At 39.6% G+C, this 21,528-nt stretch overlaps 1 protein-coding gene across 1 annotated transcript in view; it reads right to left on the bottom strand.

Annotated features, from left to right (window-relative positions):
• The window catches only part of HS6ST3 (heparan sulfate 6-O-sulfotransferase 3), a gene marked incomplete at both ends in the record, with an annotated part of 589,865 nt that overhangs the window by 203,969 nt on the left and 364,368 nt on the right, over positions 1-21,528 (bottom strand). The gene's annotated exons all lie outside the window — the stretch shown is intronic.

Genomic DNA, 21,528 nt, shown 5'->3' with positions numbered 1-21,528 from the left:
TGAGAGGGAAGGAATAAATTGAAGTCTCCTATGGAGAAAGTCCATGGGTTCCAGAAAAATAGCAAGGATATTTATGGTAGAGACCACAAGGGAGAGGGCTGGGGGGAAAGGAATTAGGCAATGCAAAGTCAGAAGAGTAGTTAAGATATTCAGTCCTACCCTAATCAAAACAGTGTGGCATTTCCTCAAAATATTAAAAATAGATCTTGCATATGATCCAGCAATTCCACTCCTATGTATCTACTCAAAGAATGCAAAGCTCTAATCAGAATGGACAGATACACACATTCCGATGTTTATTGTAGTGCTATTTACAACAGCAAAGCTATGGAAGCAAAACAAGTATCTCAGATAAGTGGATTAAGACTACTACTCAGCTATATGTGTGTGTGTGTGTATAATTATATAAATATACATATATATAGCTGAGCAGTAGCTCATATAAACTCTTGCTATTTGCAACAACATGGACAGAATTGGAGCTGATAAAATTAAGAAAAATAAGTCAGAAGGAAAAGACAAATATCATATGGCTTCACTTAAAAGTGGAGTATGGAGAAACAAAACAAAGAGACAGTCAAAAGCAAACTAGTAACAAAGCCCATTAATCAGTTTGTAGAATGAAGGCTACCTGAGGGGCCAGGGGAGAGGAAAGTGTGAAGGGGACCCAATGGGCAGGGATGGAGGACTGTGGGGGCCTTGGTGTGGGTGGTGACCTATCTCTGAAGATGTGTGATCCTGTGCCTGTGAGTCACACACAGTGCTATGAACCAATGTTAGTTCAATAACAGTTAAATACATATATTTATGTATACATATGCCTATACACACACACACACACACGTGTCTGTGTGTGTGTGTGTGTGTGTGAGAGAGAGAGAGAGAGAGAGAGAGAGAGAGAGAGAGAGAGAGAGAGAAACAGGAAACAGTGGAACAAGTGGATGTATCATGATACAAAGTTAAATTAGCCACTCTGGCTCTCTGAACCCAGGGGGTGGGTATATCAGCGAATGTAGCACCTGTTATTAATTAGCCAATTATCCATTAGAGGCTTTTCCTTTCAATTCCAGGAATACATTAAAATGGAAGGAAAACAATAAACACTTGCATGATAAACAGACTTTAAAATGAGCACCGAAATGGAGCCAGGGCAATGACTAGGGCAACCCGTATCTTGTACCACAATCGCTGAGGTCTTCTGATAGAGACCAGTGTGAGCTCAGATGAAAGTTTATAGAGAAAATAGTAAAATGATGAGTGCTAGGACAGGGCATAAACTGATAAGGACTTTTTTTCAATTTATAACTTTCCTATTTGCCCAATGTAGACAATATCTATTTTGTGTGGCTACTCTTTTTTTCTAGATGGCTGGCATCATTCTCTGTTGAGTAACCCCTTACTGAGTACATTGGAGGAGTGAGTCACGTTCAACATGAGATGATATCACAACCCACCAAGTCACTGGAGCAAGAAAACTGTAGAAATCAGGCAAAAAATAAACTGTGCAAACAGAACTAACACAGAGATAAGGTGGGTCTAGTTCCAGACACCACAGTAAAGCAAGTCATGTGAATTTTTTTTATTTCTGACTGCATATAAAAGATGTGTTTACACGATACTATAGTCTACTAAGCACGTGATAGCATTAAAACAATGTACATACCCTAATTAAAAATACTTTAATTAGGTAAAAATACTAACCAGCATCTGAGCCTTTAGTGACTCCTATCTTATGGCTGGTGGAGGGTCTTGTGAAAATGCAGTTCCTGTACAGCAGGATAAAGAGAGATACAATAAAATAAGATATGCCTGGAAAGCAGATGGAGATGCAGGGCCTCTTCCCTGTAACAGTGGAAGAGATTTGTTTTTAAAAAATCCACTGAAAAAAGAGGAACTGATAAAAATTTAGAGATTAGATTTTTCTCATTTAACTCTGGAACTTTCTATGTGATCTAAATGTTACTTAAATCAATTCCCACACACCCAAATATTTCACTAGGATACTACATCATATTTTAAAACAAAATAATTTTCCTCTCAATTTGTTAATACATTTATAATGCAAAAGATGTTTATAATTAATATATAAGGGAAGAGGGGGCATGGCTAGTGTCTTTTTTTCCTTCCAAGTGTGATTAGAATGACTTCATAAATTATTCACATGTTCTGTTAGAATAATAAAACAGCATCTTTTCTGCATAAATCACATTACTTATTTGGAGTGTGTAGTAAAGTTCCTTTAAAATGTTGTTTTGATAACACATAAGACAAGACTCTTCTAGCTATGATTAGGGTTTGCTTTATCCTATTTGGAAGTATCCAGTGTAAGCATCTCACTGACATAAGCATCTGCTTAATGGGCATCTGTTATGTGCCAGACCTTTGGCAGAAGTGTGAGGCTGGAAGGAAGAGTTTCTTGACCTCACCCCATCCACCTTTTCTCGCACCCTCTCTCCCTTTTGAAAGTAACACCACTGCTCACTCCTCCCCTCATGCCAAGCCTTTATCCTATAATATAATCCTCTGAAACAGAAACAAACTCACTCCCACTCTCATTTATAAAACGGATTTCTGGCATCCAACCTCCCATCAAAAATTCATCAGTTTTAGCATTGGTTTATTTATTAGTGTCCTTGCTTTTTGAGATACATTAATGAAATGAATTGATCCAAGCAAAGGCTACCTTCTTCTGCTATTTCCAATGAACATTTAACTAGTAGAGTGAACAGCATTTAACCAGTAGAGTGAACAGTCATTAGGTAAATCAGTGGTACAAGGCTGTACATGAAACATGTTCCCTGTCCTAAGAGAAGACCAGGATCTTATGGTCTCTAGGGAAAGACAAATGCATGTAAGTGATAGAATGAATGGTTTGAATGGAAGAACAGAACAGAGAAAAATAGGTCTAATATGGGGGGAATGGAGAAGTAAGTGTAATCAGGAAGAGGGACGTTCTACAAACACGGGCCTTCCTCAGTTTTTTTTTTTTTTAAAGATTTATTTATTCATTCATTCATTTATTTATTTATACAAGCACTGGGCACAGTCAGAAGCGCGGGAGGGTGAGAGAATTCACCAGAGCCAGAGCGGGGAGCAGAGCAGGCAGAAGGACCAAAGGACACTGCTGAGGGGAGCAGCGGGCGGCAGGAGAGGTCTGCGCGCCATGTGGGACCCCCATCCAGTGGCCGGGGAGCAGCCGGGGATTGAACTGGCGCTGCAGAGGCTGCGGGCAGCCTCGCAACCCAGAGCTCAACCGCTGCGCCACCGGGGAGGCCCTTCCTCAGGTTTTGGAGGCAAGAGAGAGGTGCTTTTGGCTAAGGACCAGAGCAGGAGCTTCTCAATGACCTCATACCCTCCACAGAGCAAAGGACATGCTAAGAGTTGACAGAAGAATGATGTTTATAAGTGAAAAAATGCTCAAGCGAGGATAACCAGACATAGGTAAGAAAATTCTCTGTCAGAAAAAGCAGGCCATTAGCATGCTTCTGAGGGACAGACCCTCACCCCTCTCTCTCTCTCTCACACACACACACACACACACACACACACACTCACACACACCCCTCTATCTCTCTTTTATTTTTCATTATCATCTGGGGAGAACAGAGTGTTCATCAGACTCGAGGACCCCATTCTCTTTGGTTATTCCTGAGCTACAGGGCAGTAAGCACCGCCTTGTCCTTGGGAGGCCATAGTTTTCCACCTGGCTTGGTCAACCTGAGTCAGCATCCCGGACACCACTTTGACACACCACTTTGCCTCTCCCTGCCCAAGCACAGATGGAGAAGAGCCACCATCTCCAGCTGTCTAGAAAGAAACTAACGCCCCCAGCTAAGAACGCCCTGAATATTTGATCATTCAGGATCTGCACAGTCTTCTCTCTCAGGGTCCTGTGTGTGTGATGCATGTGGAGAGAGAGCATCTTGTTTTTATGTTGTCTATAATAAATTGTAAGTGTAACAGCAGGAGCTTTTTCAATACTATTTGTAAATGCAGCCAGAGGCTATTAAGTGATTGGTGTATCAAATAAATATAATTAGTAAATAGCAAAATAACACGTTTGTAAACTGCCTTTGGAAATATGTGATTAGACCAAAGACAACGATTTCTGCCAAAGCTTCTAAGTGTTTCCAAGAGGATAGAGGAAAATGCCTTAACAATTTCCTAACAACTTCAAAAAATTTCTATGTAAATCTGCTAAGAAGGTAGAAAGCACATTACTTAGTTCAAAGTCTTTATGGAGGCCTCGTGTTAAAATTTCAGCTGAGGGTATGTTTAGGTGTGCATCGTCATTTTTTCAGAGGAGTGAAAATGTGCTTGATTATTGACTATAAGTTTTTAAATTGGCATATGATGAGGTTAAGAAGAGTTATAAATATACCTCCATGTGCAGAGTGCTCTCAGGCTGTGGAGTTATTCTCAATTACTAACACTTAAAATTATTCCAGTAAGTCAATCAATTTGGAGCAAGGTGAACTCCTCCTGCCCTTCTCTCTTGTCGGCACTGTGAAAGGGCATTGCTCCAGCAATGCCTGCTGCCCAGCTTCACTGTCCAGCAGTGGAAAGTGAAGACTCCCTCAAACCCATGGAATCTTCCTCAGAGATATACAGAGAGATGCAGGTATGTCCCTTCCTCACCTTCCCAATCTCACGCCTGGTTGCTGCAAATCCTGCTCCTTCATTTCTCACACTGCTGCCTCTCACCCTCCAACCACATCAGTGACTCTTTCAAGATCCTCATTTTCATTCTGACTTACTGGTAGAGAACCTCAGGTGGATCTTCACACATACATATCAAGCCACTTGTTTAAATTCTACTTAACTTTCAAGATTCTACAAAATTCAACACCATGCACAACCTATCTAATTAAATGTTCTATTAACCCCAATCACACCTTCTTCTATTCAAGATATGTGAGTCTCATTAATATTTCTGGGGTCCACCCCCAGCTACACTTCTGTCCTCCTTCACTGAGGACTCCTGGCTTGTCGTGACTGGCTCTTTGAGACCTAGCACCTTTCCCAGCGAGTCAGATTTCTCCACTCACACTACTTTGAATTCTACGCATTTATGATCTTGTCTGCATTTCCCTGGCATGTTGTTCCTGTAGGTATATAATTTTTTCTTGTCTTCCCAGGCAATTAAAAATTCCTTCTAGGAAATAACGCAAATTTTACATGTCTCTTTACTTCTCTACAATGTCGAAATTGGTGCTAAGAGCATATAAGTCATGGTAATCACAGTGATGGTGACTGCCTATGATGTCAATGAACAAATATTGATTACTAATTAGCACACGGCAGGTCTGTGCTAACCAATGTTGTAACAACCACATGGTAGAGAAGTGAATGCCTAAAACATAAGAAAATGAAGGCACATGGAGGTCAGTTTGACTAGTCAGTAAATCAAAACCAAATTTCAAAGAGGCAAGTATACATAACCACCCTTGAGATATTTAATAATACAACCAGTGCCAACATATTCAGAATTTATGGCTCCTAATCCTACAATCAGAGCATTCAGCTGAATTTCATGAGCATTCATTTTATCACTCAATCACTCAATATACATGAATGGTGCCACCATATGCTAATTCCTAAATTCTAAGAATACAAAAAAAAAATCAATAAGATGTGATTCCAGCCCTCAAACAGCTTACAGTCCTGGCATTCTACAAAATTACATCTATAAGATGGACCCTGGGGAAAATAGTATGGGAAGCTAGAGAAAGAGCACTTTTGATGCAATCAAGATTCAGTAGTGTTGGAGATAGATAGATAGATAGATAGATAGATAGATAGATAGATAGATAGATAGATAGATAAAGAGAGAGAGAGAAAGACTGACCAGGAAAATAATGAGATAGGGCATCATATTTAGGCGGATTTAGTCACCTCTCCCTTGTGAAATTATAAAGAAATCTCTCCTTTTTTTATGTTTAACCTCACTACTTACAAAGCTATCATTTGTATACATTCAAATTTTATTAGAATAGAGAACCTCGAGGGCAGAAGAGGTATCAGTTTAGTATCAGTACTGTACAGTATCAGAATAAGTAACAATAACTTCATTGCAATCACATCATTTTCATTTAAAAGAAAAAAAGAGAGAGAGAGAGGAAGAAAGGAAGGAAGGAAGGAAGGAAGGAAGGAAGGAAGGAAGGAAGGAAGGAAGGAAGGAAGGAAGGAAGGAAGGAAGGAAGGAAGGAAGGAAGGAAGGAAGGAAGGAAGGAGGAAGAAGGAAAGAAGGAAGGAAGGAAGGAAGGAAGGAAGGAAGGAAGGAAGGAAGGAAGGAAGGAAGGAAGGAAGGAAGGAAGGAAGGAAGGAAGGAAGGAAGGAAGGAAGGAAGGAAAAGAAAGAGAAAGAAAGAAAAGAAGAAAGAAAAGAAAGAGAGAGAAAGAAAAGGGCAGCTGATACATGCTCAGCCTGGATCTTCCATCACATGAAAAAAAATTATTTTAATTAAATTAAAAAAAAGTCAAGATCTGATGGTCATTTTAGGAGCTAGAAAATCAACGCCTCATGGGGTAAAGAATGATGAGAAAGGAAAAAGAGACATAAGGAAAAGACAGATTAGATAAGTGGCTTGGACAACACTAACAGAAACTTCTAGAAAGGCAAAGACCAAGTCCAAATTTCTAGAAAAATCATCTCTGGGCCCCTGGGAGAGTGCGCTAACGTCGGTATGTATCTGTCCACAGCAGAAGTGTGAATGTTAGCAAAGACCTCAAGGCCAGACCAAATGAGACCGCTTCTTTTCAGCTTGAGGCCCTGTGAGGATTACTTTAATACCGAACACTTAGTCATCATGTTTGATGGCTTCGGCGGCCTCATTTATCAAGGATCTATAGTTAAATTTAATTTTCCTGTGAGTGGAGGAGAGCCATGGCAGCAGAGCTCCTTGTTGCTGTCTGTCCCCGATGATGCCTTCTGAAGTGGAAATGATGGATGCCACATGTTCTGGCTGTGATTAAATTTGCTTTGACAAAGCAGCATGGAAATCTGATTTTCAATAGACTTCTGCATTTCACCTAGTGCTGAGTAAACAGATACAGCCCATAATGCTTACATGGCTGTCAGGCCGATAGCTAATTCATTGTACCCATCTAATCAGGCTGTCCATTAAATTATTATTTGTCAATAACATGCAGCATCATTTTTGAAACTCCGAGGAAGGGTAAGTTTGTTTTTAAGTAAATAAACGTGGAGGACTTGACAACGTCCAGCCATTTTCCTAGGAAGGTCCAAATAACTCATCAGTCTCCCTGTCCCCACTCCCCTGAAGAATCAAAGCACCATTTAAGAAGTTTTTAGTTTCACTTCACTTGGCACCCATTTCAAATGCAAACAACATCATCCAATTACAACAGAGAATGAAGCTACAAACATTGACACTTTAGCTCCCCAGTTTATCTTTAAAGGAGAATGAAGCAGAAAATCACATTAAGTATGCATCTTATGTTAGAGCTTTTAACCTCCTGCCTAGAAATGCTGTGTGCAGACCACCTTCTGGAAAAGGCTTCCACTTTAGGGGACGCACTGGAGAGAGCTGTCTCATCAGGCCAGCCAAAGTGGCAGAGAGTGTGATTGCTAATGCTTGTTCTTTTGTCCAATCAGTGGTGTAATTATACATCTGGATTCCTTGTACTATTAGGAAAGGTACTCTTTTCTTAATATTGTCAATTCCACAGCCTTTCTCCTTCCAACCCAGTTCTCCAACTCAAACCCACACACTTGCAATACTTTTTATAGTTCCTGGAGTCCAGGCCTAGCATTTTCTCATGCTTCTGAGTCCTTCTTGGATGTCTGTATTAACTCTGTCCTTTGTTGCTGCTCCTATTGGACCCACCCCCAGTCCTCAAATATTTTTGCTTGTGGAACCTGCAGACCTGTTCTAAGAAGCTTGGAGCACTCAGCCCACTTGTACATCTATACTCGTGGAAAGACCTTAGATAGATTTCTTAAGCTCTTTAAGCATGATATTTCCCATTGAAAAAATGAGTTGTACATGAAAGACAACTGCAAAAATTACATGGAATACTGCACCTGTAGAAGAAACCATATTTTCCCTTACTAATTACCCCTTCTGACCCATCAAAGAGGAATCCCCCTCTTTCAGAAGGACAGAAGAACCGGTTATCTGTCTTTGTCAGTTATTCTGTTACAGACACCCCTTCACCCTTGTAAACCCTCCCTTCCACTTACTGTAATCACCTTGGACTACATGTACCAGTGCACCATGAACCAAACATCCTGAGCCGGGGAGCTACTGCTAAGTGTGGAGTGGAACAGCCATGCCTGGCACCGAACTGAACACATGTGTGCTCAGGTTTTTTTTTCTTGCTTCTGCAGCCCAACTTGTACACTGGTCCTGCTTGTGAGTAGGACAGATAGTATCTGACCACATGTTGGCCAATTAGTTCTCACTTTCCCTCTCCATTTCTTCTCCTCCCCCATTCCATACCAGCTTTCTTTGTAAAATAAACCTTTTTTTTCCCCCTTCATTTCTCTCTGCATGTCTGCTTTTGGATTTTGTCTTAAATTCTTTAGTGTGAGAGTGAGAACTGAAACCCAGGTCATTGTGTTTCCCTTGGGGTTGTTTTGGAACACTTCCATAGTAAGGGGGACTGTCCTTGAGATCCAGCTGTGGTCGGTCCTATACCTGCTGGAGACACTGTGGTTGGGGTGTCTGCAATAGCCCCCAGTTACCTGTTTGGCCCATGGGATTTTGGAGGTAGGTATACTTTATTCAGGAAAGAAGGGTTCCTATATTGGCCTCTAGTATGTGGTGTTCTTCTATCAAGATTACTTGATAGAAGGAATTACTACTACTTATGCACGTTGCCCCCAACAATGGTGACTGGAACATGGAAGATACTCATTTTCCAGTGGCTTTAACAATAAGTAATTCTGTGAGAGAAGGAGCAGTGGTGATGTTTCTTGTCTAATTTAGCCTTCACAACATCCCAGGTAGATAGGTAGTTGCAAGTAAAATCTCTGTTTCACGCATGAAGAAAGTGTTTTATAGATGTCTGATGATTTGTTCAAGTTCACAAAAATAGCAGGACCCAGAAAAAGAACCAGGCTTAGGATGCTGTGCAAGTGCACTTTCAACATCCATCCACTCAGAAGTGTTTTTGTTGTCAAAACACCTGCACCATCAAGGCAGCTGGCATTTCCCCAATGATTACTTAAAGATGGCAATGGATTATCCAGTGACCCTGACAGTGTCAGAATGATGAACCTAGCTGCATTGGCACCAATGAATCACAGTCCACTCTCTGCCCTGATGACCTGCACTGGGAGAGTAATAAATATAAGAAACAGTTCAAGGCTTAATGTAATTATCATGAATTGAAATGTATGCTAATTAACACCAGTCAACACTGAGATGTTCCAAGAACACTCCCCTTCTGAAGTTTGGACTTGTAAAGATTTTACAGTGACTACTTGAAAAGAGTCCAATCTTCTACACTATCTCTGAAAGACAATGAATGGCTAACTGTAAAATATGGTTTAATCCCAGGAAAATCTCATTTTTCTAACAGTCCATTTGTCACCAAGTGGGAGAATTTGAATCTCACTGGGACTATGCAGACATAGTAGGAAAAGGGGCATTGCAATATTTTATTTTATTGCAGATAAATCCATTGTTCATTAAGAGAATGACTAGAATAATGATGAGGATAGAAAGGAGGGTAAGTGAAAGAAATAAGGCTAGACATACACTTGGAGAGAGTTTCTGATCAGCATTAATTACCACTCTGAAGAGGAGGAACTGATAAGCCATGAGGAGCCCCCTAGACCCCTGTTACTCAGTGTGGTCCATGAACCATCAGCATGGGGTTCATGTGAAAGTCATTAGAAATGCAGAACCATCAGATCAAAAAATCAGGATCTTCATGTAAATAAGAACCCAGGTGATTCCAGGGCACATTAAAATTTGAGAAACATTCACTTGTCATGATTTTACACACAGGGTACTGTAGTTATCAGGTCTACTTTTAGCAAGTCAGAGTGAATGGTGTGACCAGCAATAATGTAAGGATAAATTATCAAAGGCCACAGCTAGGGCAGCCAATTGGGTTTCCATTGAAATAGTATAGGTTAATGATGATAAAGACCAGGGTATTTTTGGAAAAAGAATGGAGGAAATAATTTGAAAAGCATCAGAAACAGAAGAAGAGGCTGAGCTGATAAACCACATCTTTGTGAAGTAAGAATTAAGATGAAGAGCCAAGGCTTTCATCTTGAGTCATCTGTCATAAAAGACCTTTGTCACCTTCATTCATAACTGGCACAGAGAAGTCAGCATTTCAGGTGAGTTGAATGGCTGCATGCACTGTGTAGGCCACAGGATTACAAGTCACCTTCCATGAATGCCTGGGGTTCTGTAGTAATGCCTCAGGAACCATCATGGGCCAGGGAAAGTTGGTGGGCAATGTTCCCAGTCCAAATTTCCCAACTTTTTTGTGATGCAGACAAGAATAGATAATCCATCATATTTTTCTTAATTATCTTATAAATCTTTGAACCATATAATTTAAAGTTGAATGCCAACACTAATGTCTGACCTATTACCTTTGCATTCTTGGAATCTTGGATTCTCCTCAACTTCCATGACCTCAGGTCAGTGTAAATACTTACACCCTCAAGGCATTCTCAGAGTTATTCCTTGAGGGATTTAGATAGATAAAACTTGGACATGCTGACCTTATCATCAGCAACCTCCAGCATAATGGAAGGGAGAAGTGAGTGATAAGCTTACATGAGCAATTTTCTTGTGGATAATTCAAAGGTAAAGGTGATCCTATCTGAATTTAGACTCAGGAAATAATTCAATAGAAGAAGGTTGTTTTCAATGTAAATATATTCAAGGTAATTTCTCTCTAATATTAAAAAAATTAAAATCACTAAATGTCTTTTGAGCAAAAATCATGGATGACATTATGTTTTTATGGTAAAACCTAATTTGTTTTACAGAGCAAAATATAGATATAGAAGTGACAGTTATGAAAATCAGCCTTCCCCATGGAAAAAAACAGAAGTTTATAATTAAAAGATCACCATTCAATGAAGAAGAAAAAAATGTGTGATCACTATAGTTGCGATTATACAAATTCATGTCTGCATGTGATTACAAGGTAGAAAGGCATACAGACAGATAAGAATGCTGTAGAATATTATAGATGTCAGCAACATCAGATAATGGCATAGGTTCTTTTGTGAAAACATATTCTGAGTTCAATGCATTCTTAACACACCTTCCACAGGTGCCCTGGTTCAAGCCAAGATGCATGAGCATCCCAAATGGCCTCCACACATCCTCTCTTACAATCTACAATTTCTTCTCTAGCAGCTACAGTAATAATCTGTATATAAATTAGATTTGAATATCCTATTCCTAAATTCTGCCTACCACTTCACAGTGTACTTGGAGTACAACCCAAATTTCCATCTCTCAATTAAGAGTCCTTAAAAGGACCTCAGGAGCTCATATTTTGTCATTAGCAATAAATAACTTCCTTATAATTTCTGAGGACCCCAAAGAACTCTTGTTTAATGTGGGACTATGTCCAGTAATATCTACTGTATTTTAAATTAAAACAGATACATTAAAATACTATTAATTTGCAAATAATTGTTACAATTGCTTACACTAATTGCTATAATTACTTATAATAGCAATAATAAAACCATTGCATGTTAACATAACACATTTTTATGATAAAAACTATATTAAATCTCCCCCCAAAATCAGTAAGAATGACAGTTTTATATTTTGCAAATCTCTGATGTCTTCTTAAAAGAAGACAGCTAGATTGTCATATCTGCTTCTGCATTCGATCTGTTTTGATATTATTTTGGTTAAAGGATATGAGAAAATCTGACCTCCCACAAATACATAGTTGGAAAGGGAGGAATATTTTAATGTCACTTTCAGATAATTGTGGACATTTTTCTTTGGTATTATCTGCAAACGTGACCAATGGTAGTGTCTTCATGGTTAGTAGCAATATGGCTAGAAGATTTATCAATGAATGTTTTATAAGGTTACAGTAAAACACATCAATCTGTCTTGCACTTTGAATGAATCTTCCACTCAGTCATGGTTTTTTACATTATTACCTTGGCCATTGGAAAATATCAGTCCCTTCAGTTATACAGAACCTCGTAATGTTGCATATTTCATCATATAATATTTTAAAAATCACACATGTTAATATTACCACTAACTTCATTAGAAAAGCCTTTAAGTATCAGACTCTGGTCATGAAGGTTGATGCTTTTTTTTTTTTTTCCAAAAATTCTGATTTTCTCTTGAGAGTTCAGATTTTATCATTAGCAAATAATATGTGTTTCTCTTGAAATGAGTAAGATTCGCTTTCAAATTGATTAGGTTCATTTTTGAGAAAATGACTGATAAATATCTAAGTCTAAATAACCAAACTCTGTAAGATATTATTTCAAATAAAAATAATGCTCCACAAAAAACTCCTAGGTTAGCTCATAATAAATGGCACCAGTGTTTTTCCTTGGGACAACTATGATGTTTTGGTTTGCAATAGAATTGCCTGAGGTATACTTCTCATTTCATTACGAAGAAATGTACTCACTGTTTAAGATTTAATGCAATTAATAATTACACTGCTTTGCAAAGTCATTCTTAAGTGAACCTGTGTACTGGTGCTGAATGGCAATGAAGAATACAGGGACTGGTGTCACAAGTGCCCCATCTTGCTAGGTGCTAGGGTTCCACCATTCCCTTTCCATCAAGAGTGCAAATATTACAGTAAAATAGCTTTGACCTTGCAGATGGGGTCTTTGAGATCAGCTCTACTTACTTTCTCTAAGGTTTCACTCTCACTTCACTTGGCCATCACCTGGCTTTCTTGCCATGTCCTGAACACACTAAGTGTGTTCCTGACTCAGGAAATTTGAACCTACAGTTTCCTCTGCTTGGGGTGCTTCCACCTGTGATGTTCAGCCATGTGGCTCTTCTAAGTGACCTGCATCTCCCATGTAACTTCTCTCTCCTCCAAGATGCTTTCCCTGATCCCTATCCACATGAGCTCCACCTCCCCCAGCAGAACCTTATGAGTTTCTCTACACCATTACCCTTATCCAGTTCTGGATATAACTCATCAGTAACTAGAATTCCATGATGCATTGATTTGTTTACTTGGTGATGGCCACTCCTGCTAAAATATATAATCTCCATGAGTTCAAAGACTTTGTTTAATCCGCCACTACAATTCCAATGCCTAGAAAAGTGTTTTGACATTTTGGACTCAATAAATCCTTGCTCTATGAATGTATTAGTTCACTTAAAAAAAAAAAAACCCTGAAATGCTATTGTTGTCATTAAAAGAATATAGGTGAGTCCCTGCACCAGTGTTGTCCAGTAAAAACAATGTGAGCCACAGCTATAATTTAAAATTTTCCAGTAGCCATATTAAAAAGATCAAATGGATGAAAATAATATTTTACTTAACCCAATATATACAAATATTATTGCAGCATGTAATCAACATAAAAATGTTAATATACTATGCTTTCTTATATTTTTTACTAAATCCTTGGAATTGGGTGTGTATTTTACATATTCAGAACATTTTCAGTCAGATCAGACATGTTTCAAGTGCTCAGAAGTGCCCCATGACCAGTAGCTACTCTGTGGGAAGCACACGAGAAGATGGAGAAAGTAGATGAAGGTATTCGCCTTCTCCCCAGCCTGATGGAATGAAGAAAATAATTCTAAACAGCAGCCAAGACACCTAATTACCAGCATCTTTCAGAGAAAAGATGCCATGAATTTTTTAATACCAAAATCTTTTCAAAAATGGTAGCCAAAATACGGCAGATAATTTTGTCATCACTCCACATCTCTAACCGTCCCAGCTCAACCTCGTGAAATGGAATTGGGGAAAGAGAGTTGCCAATTTGTCTAGAATTTCCACCAGCTTCTCCTAATTTGGAGAGGATTAGAAGGAAGAGGTGAGCCGGCAGCCCAGCCCTTAACTATCACTGCTGGATCTCAGTAGAAATAAAATAAATCCTCCTCAGCACCACACCGATTTGAGGGACTAATTTTAAGTCTCCACACAGCATCTGGAGTGACCTTTCTAAGATGCAATTCTGATCATGATACACCTGTTTTAAATCCTTCACTCGTGCCTCTCTGCCTCCGGAGACATCCCGAGCCCGTCAGCACAGCACACACTCTCTGTGATGGAGCGCCTGTGTGCTCCTTTCTTCTCCTCCCACCTTCATCTTCATCGCCCCAGCTGCATCACACACATGTCCCACATCAAACAAGTTGCTGGTCCCTAAATCAGGGATGTCTGCTCTTGTCAGTGTGCCACTCCTTTGCCCAGAAAATTTCCTCCCTTCCTCCCTCCCTGTCTACTATGATCACTTCTATAGCCTGTTCCAGGCTAACTCCCAAAATCCCCCAAATTCAACTTAGCAACCGCTGTTTACACAGTTCCTTGACCTGCCTCTAGCTTAGTGCATACACTGCCCTGTAATTGTGGCTCTATTTGTACATCACGATTGTAGGGCTAGTAAAAAGGTATCAGGCTTTTCTGCCCTCCCACCATTAGGATGGATGATGGATCCTTGCGGTCATGAGTGCATGCCTGGTGGCGGGCACCTGGAGTGGGGTGTGGGCATGCGTAAGTGGGTACACCTGGGCTGAGAGACTGGGCTTATAAGGGCGGTGTCATGGGGACGCCAGCAGAACCACGAGAGCAGAGAAGCTGAGAGTAGAGAAGAAGAGCAGAGAGCAGAACCACGAGAGCAGCAGAGACCACGAGAAAATGCACGAGAGCCAAGAGAGAGTGAAGACTTGCTGGGGGCTGGGAGGCCTGCTGTACAACGATGACTAAAGTACAAAATCCTTGACATCTGGCATAATGTCCTACATGGTTTGTCCTCGAAGCCTAATACAGGGCCTGGTTCATGGGATGGACTATAGATAGTAATAGAACAAGAAAAGTAATAAGTTTAGACTAAGGTTCTTACAGTACTTATAACAGGTTGTAAAGGCAGGAGTGGACACAGTGCAGGTTTTCTGATCCCATGCAGACCGGGTAAAGGAGGAGTCAGAGTCCTCAGTGGTTTTTTGCAGGTCTTCTACTGGAGTTCACCAGGCATATGGCAGGCAGGGGTGCTGGCTGGGGGGCTGGCAGGCCTCCCAGCCCCCAGCAAGTCTTCACTCTCTCTGGGCTCTCTGGTGATCTCGCTTCGCTTCAGCTGCTACTGTTGCTACTGGCGTCCCCGTGATGCCGCCCTTAAAAGCACAGTCTTAGCTCAGCTGAATCCCATCTACCTATGCCCACATCCTATTCCAGGTGCCCGCCATCAGGCATGCATTCAGGCAAGGATCCATCATCTATCCTGATGGCGGAAGGGCAGAAAAGCCTGATATTTTCTTTACCCTACACAGGTACACCCCTCCCAAAATGATAGCGAGACAAAAATGTTCAAATTACGAAGAAAAATAATTTCTTTCAAGGTCAAAGATTACACCTGAAATAACTTAAAAATAGCAAAACAGATGATTGAAGACAAAAATCTGACTATGTGTGTGTGTTTAGTACTGAAACATTAGGAAAATGTTCAAAGCTTTTGCATCAATACATTTCCATAGCTGGTATACCATGTTGAATGTGTAAGGAAAAGCCAGTCTTCCTGGTGAAGCTTCAGACTAGCCAAAAAATTCAGGGACCACTTGTAACCAGCACAGTTGGGAAGTAAAATGAAAAACAAGGTAGGTAATGAAAGAAATGCACCAGCCCTTAATCTCCTATCTCCATTCTAGCAGGTGTCAACAATGAATAGCTCAGAATTCACCTCAAGGCAAAACAAACTAAAGACCTCTTTTTTTTTTTTTAAACACAAGTTAAATAATTTGCCTGTGGAAAACTAGTGTGGGTGGAGAGAGATTGAGGGTCAACTTGCCAGCATATTTCACACCTAAACACTCTAAATTTAAATGATGCTGGAAGAAACATAATTCAGGCAACAAAAGACAACTTACAAAAAATAAATTATTATCCTTGCAGATACTTAAGAATATATTGCTGCCATAAAGTGAAAAATAGGATACAAGACTCCTGTGCAAACAAGAAAAACATGACAATCTTTTATAATTATAAGCACTCAATTATTAAAATCAAAATTCAAAGAGTTAGAAATTTTTAGGAAACTTCCTAAAATGGAGGCAGTAGTAAAGGAGAGAGAAAATGAGATAAAAATTGTGGAGTCTCCCAGGTGGCACAAGGGGTTGTGGCAGCATTATGAAGCTATCTGCAGCCACTGCAGCACGAGTTTGATCCCCAGCCAGGGAGCTACCCTCATGGTGCAGCAGACCTCTCCCGACTCGCCCACTGCTCCCCTCAGCAGTGTATTTCAGTCCACCTGCTCTGCTGCCCGCTCTGTCTCTGGTGAATCCTCTCACCCCTGCACCTCTGACCTGCACCCCAGCTTTTGTATACATAAATAAATCTTTCCCCCCAAAAAGAAACTGAGCTAAAAATTAAGAGGAAATGATTCAATCTAAGAAAGGCACAGTGGAAACAGTAGGATCCCCCAAAAGAGAGAACAAACAAAACAGATTGGGGAGATATTCAACTCAAACAGAAGAAAAATGTTAACACCAGAATGAAAATAGAAAGACTGTTTACCTTGGTCCATCCTTGTGAAACTTCAAACACTCAAAATTATCAAAGTAGACTAAGACACAGAGGGAAATACAACAGGATGGCTATCCACGATGTTGAGTGTCAGGCTCTTGCCTGCAAAGAGTAGATGCTAAAATGCAATAGGAAGATCCACCCACATCGGTATGTGGGTGTGCCATCATCTGAGAAGGCTATGCCAACCCAAGCTATGGGTTAAGTGTGAGGTTAAAGCACCAACATGCTCAAGCATGCAAGGACTCAGGGAGCCTTCCCTGTTTATAATAAGATACAGAGTGTGTGCTCCAACAAAGCGACCTGCATTGCTCACCTTACTAAAAATTGCCATCCTCAATACAAAGAAACCAGCCATGAATGGAAGACATGGAGAAACCCTAAATGCCTATTTCTAACTGCAAGAAGCGACTCTAAACAGGCTACTTACTGCATGACCCCAACTAGATGACACTTGGATAAGGTAAAACTGTAAAGACAGTTCAAAGATCTCTGGTCACTGGGGGATGGAGAAGGAGGGATAATAAATAGGATAAACAGGAGCACGGGAAATTTTCATGCAGCAAGACTATTCTGCATGAAGCTGTAACAATAGACACCGGATATAAATTTGTCAAAATTCACAGAATATTCATTAGGAAGAGTGAACCCTCATGTTGATTATGGATTTTAGTCAATAATAATGTACAGATACTCAATTAATCAATCATAACAAATGTACCACACTAATGCAAGTTAATAATAATTAGGGAAGCTGGGTGGGGGGGAGGTGGTACAGAGGAACTCTCTGTACTTTTCTACTCAGATTTTCTCCTAAAGCTAAAACTTTAAAGTTATTAATTGAAACTCTAAAACATATTGATGAAAAAAATAAATTGCCACCCTAACCCTCCCCAACTCTGCTGGTCAACTTTAACCTGATCTATATTTTGTCTATTTTTTTCCTATAACACTTAACTCCTTCTGACATGTCTCTATAATTTATCTATTTTTATTGTTTATTTCAATGAAATTCCATAAGATATTTTTTCTGTTATATGTCCAAGTATATCAAAAGTACCTGGAGTGGTGCCTGGCACATAGGTATTCAAAAAATGATTGTTGGATAAAAATAAGAACAAAGTAAAACAAAGAAATGTAAAGAGAAATAAATACCAGACATTCTTGGAATCAGGGGATATTTCCCAGAAAATCAATGAAGTTGCTCTCTGCATGACCCTGTGACACTGAGAAAATCCTGTCCACACTGGGCAGGCGGTGGACAGGCCTTAAGATATACTATGGATTCAGGAAGATGTGTAGATAGGACAGATAATTGATTGATTGATTGATTGATTGATTGACTATCATTCTTAACTTTAGTAATATGATAAAGTGTATGTAATTAGACATACCCTAAAAATAATAAATAATATAAAGTCAGTGAACAAAGTCATAAGAAATGCAATAAATGTGGCATGCACTTGAACAATTAATGACATCTTTAAAATAAGAATGCATTTGATCTGGAGGTTTGAAATGTTCTTTCCTAGGTAGTGTTAGATTAGAGCTATCAGCTTCCATATTTCCATAGAATCAATCACTATTTGATTCATCAGTAAACCACATTTGCATAATAATATAGATGCTTGTAACCATTTTTAGAATTAATTTGTAGATAAAATAAAATATTTAAATTATGGCTTCAAAAGGTGGGGTAAATTGTACAAACCTTGATAATATGAAAATCACTGTAAAGCTAAGGGAAGCTAAGAGGTAAAGCAAAAATGGAGAAAAGTCTAAAGATGTTACTAATATTTTCTTCAGCTTCTACAGTGAGCAATCCTGACATATTGCCCAAAGTTGACAGAACAAGGAGTAGAGGTTCAAATAGGTGATTAAAAGTAGCCTGCAGAATTAGTAAACATGATAGGAAAGCAATCATTGTGCAGAGAAGAAGAAGAAGGAAGGGTGGGTGAAACCAACAGTCCATTTTTATACCAAGGAGTCAAAAAGTAACTGGGCACTTGGCAGTTAGGAGAGACACAGTGTCTACACCTGAGGGGGAATCCTGTGCTGTCAAAACATGAGCAAGGATGTAAAACAATGCTACTACTTCAAGAAAAAAAAATAATTAAAAATAAAATCAATTTACAAAATATATTTCCCGATCTAATTCTAAGAGTATATATTTATGGCTGAGCATTATGGAAATAACACCAGAAGAACCAGGAATTTCATTTTCAACTTTATCAGGTCAGAGCTATTATTTTACTGACTTTACAGATGAGAAATTTAGGCTCAGCAAGGTTTATGCTTCACAGTTAAAAACTCACATAAGGAGGTAGGATACTGACTCATCTGACTCCAAGGTGTGGGCTTATAAACACCATACCCTTTTCCTAAACTATGAATGGACAAATAAATATTGTTTCCCCAAGGAAGCTGAAATCACCCAAAGCAGAACTATTTTTTTTTTTTTTTTTTGTGGGGCCAGGGATCGAACTGGCACTGCAGAGGCTGCAGGCAGCCTCGCAACCCAGTGCTCAACCGCTGCACCACCAGGGGAGGCCCAGCAGAACTATTTCTTTTCTATAGCCTTTGGTGGGCATTCACTACCAATCACATTGGCAGAACCAATTAATATCCGAAGGGCAGACCATGCCAGAAATATTGATTCATTGACTCCTCTGTCCTTCCGCAGTAGGTCAGCACTCTAATAGTTCAGTTTAGAGAGTCAGTCAAAAACACAGTGACAATCTCTGCCCTAAAATTTAGGGGGAGCGCATAGGTCACTGCCAAAAGCCTCGTTCCAATCTAGCAACAGACTCTCAAGCGCTATGCCAGCAGCCAGCCACCGCTAACTCACCGGAGCCAATGACACTGTGACCACCAGTCACGAACAAAAGTGATTCCAGCACAGCATCAGGCAGACACGGAGATTCTCCAGGCATTTCTCTGCCTTGCCCACAAAGAACACATCTTCTAGAAGTCAGGGAAAATGAACTCCATTACCTTGTGCTAAGTAAATAGCTTTTAAACAAGTGTTTTATCATTTTGGACAACTTACCAATAAAAAATAAAATAAAACAGAATGCACATATTTGGATCATAAACTCTCTCTCTATTCTAAAGTCATTTTCAACCAAAATGTGAAAATAAATGTTTTCTAAAGGCTTGTACATAGAAAGGATAAGGATAATGTTCCAGAACAGAAACCTGTCCTTTTTAGAAAGAAGTAAAATGATTTTAGCTTGAATACCGCTTTCATAAAACAACTATAAGATGACTTTGAGTAGAGGATAGACATTACAAAATGTAGCCCATGAAATAAGAATATAAAAATGCTATCAACCATGTCTTTTTCACCTGACAGTTGCTTTTAATAGGAATGCAACATAGGTGAATAATTAAATTATTGTTACTTTAAGCCAGACCTTCTAATTTCTACAACTCAAATATATAGTCAACCATTGCTTTCAAGTGGTTATTTATACCAAGCATGTAATTTAAAAAGAATGCTTGCAGAATTTATTTTTACCATCTGGGGGACGAGGGAGGCGAGGTGGTAAGGGTGAAATCCCCAGGATAATATTCCTTTGTGGTATATTTTATAAAAAGTTTCAAAGTTGCTACCTAACATTCCCAACATACCCCACAGACTAAATAAATCGTAGTGCTTTTCTGAGTCTCCTCTTCTAAACAACAAGCTAAGTTATATTTTCCATTAAAAAATGGAATAACAATTAGTTTGCAGTCACCCGCACCACCAGAGGTAACATGTTTAATATTTGAATGATCTTAATCAGAAAGGAGTTCAGAATGTGCTTGGTCTCATTTCTTTTACTAAAAATCTGTTTTATTTCAATCAAAAATCTGTTTCGGAGATGGTGTCTCCTACATGGAAAAGGAAGCATTTTCCGGAAACCCGAAATAAGGGTTTAAAAGAGGCTTTAATAAAGGTGCTGTGATTAATTAAGCTTCTATGATCAAGAAAAATGTAAAAGTCCCATGGGACCAATTTGATTATAGAAGCTTAATGACCTCCATGGGAGGCCTACCCTCCTCTGTTCCACGGTTATTGCATTGCCTACAAGATTTACTTTGGCCAATGGCATGGAGGCAGCAGTGGTAAGTGCCACTTCTGGTGCCTTTTACCCCTCTAGGAGTTTGTAATCACTGCAGAAAAAGAGCTTCCTGCTCAAATTCCTCCCACTCCATCACCTCCTCCTCCCGCCCTACTTGCTCCACTTCCTCCACTCCCACCTCCACCTCTTCTCCAACTTCATCTCATCTTCCACCTCCTTTTCTCCTCGCCCCACTCCTTCTGCTTTCTGTTATATTCTCTCTGCCTAACTACTGCCTAGACCATATACCTATGTAAGTCAGATTAATGAATAAATGAATGCATTTAAGTTTTTAGGGTTTCTTAATCTTAAAGTATGTAGTAATATATATTGCATCAACATCATTTTAGCTTATAATTTCCCACCACTCCAAATTTGCTCATATTTTATCACTGTATTTTGTGGTCAAGTAATTTTTCCACTAGAAAGTAGGGCCTGACCAGGTGCACCCAGATAAAATCTTTGAGGACCATTGTGCTAGCCTGCCATGAAAAACTCTCAGATAAAATGAAAAAGAACAATCCTTCACTGTTGCACATAACCATGTCTTTCTTACACAAGTGGTCTGTGTAACGCACGCACTACAGGAACATACTGCTACATAATGTGAGGGCCAGACCAAGACCCAGGGCCACCTGAGAGCAGGCTTTTATCTCCTTGGACCCTAAGCAGGAAGCAGGTGTTCTTCAATTTACCTATGCAGTCTTGAAAGGCATATCAGG

Source organism: Talpa europaea (assembly GCF_964194135.1).
Source record: "Talpa europaea genome assembly, chromosome: 6".
Taxonomy (NCBI): domain Eukaryota; kingdom Metazoa; phylum Chordata; class Mammalia; order Eulipotyphla; family Talpidae; genus Talpa; species Talpa europaea.
The sequence above is the reverse complement of the archived record's forward strand: the minus strand, read 5'-3'. Positions and strand labels throughout refer to the sequence as shown.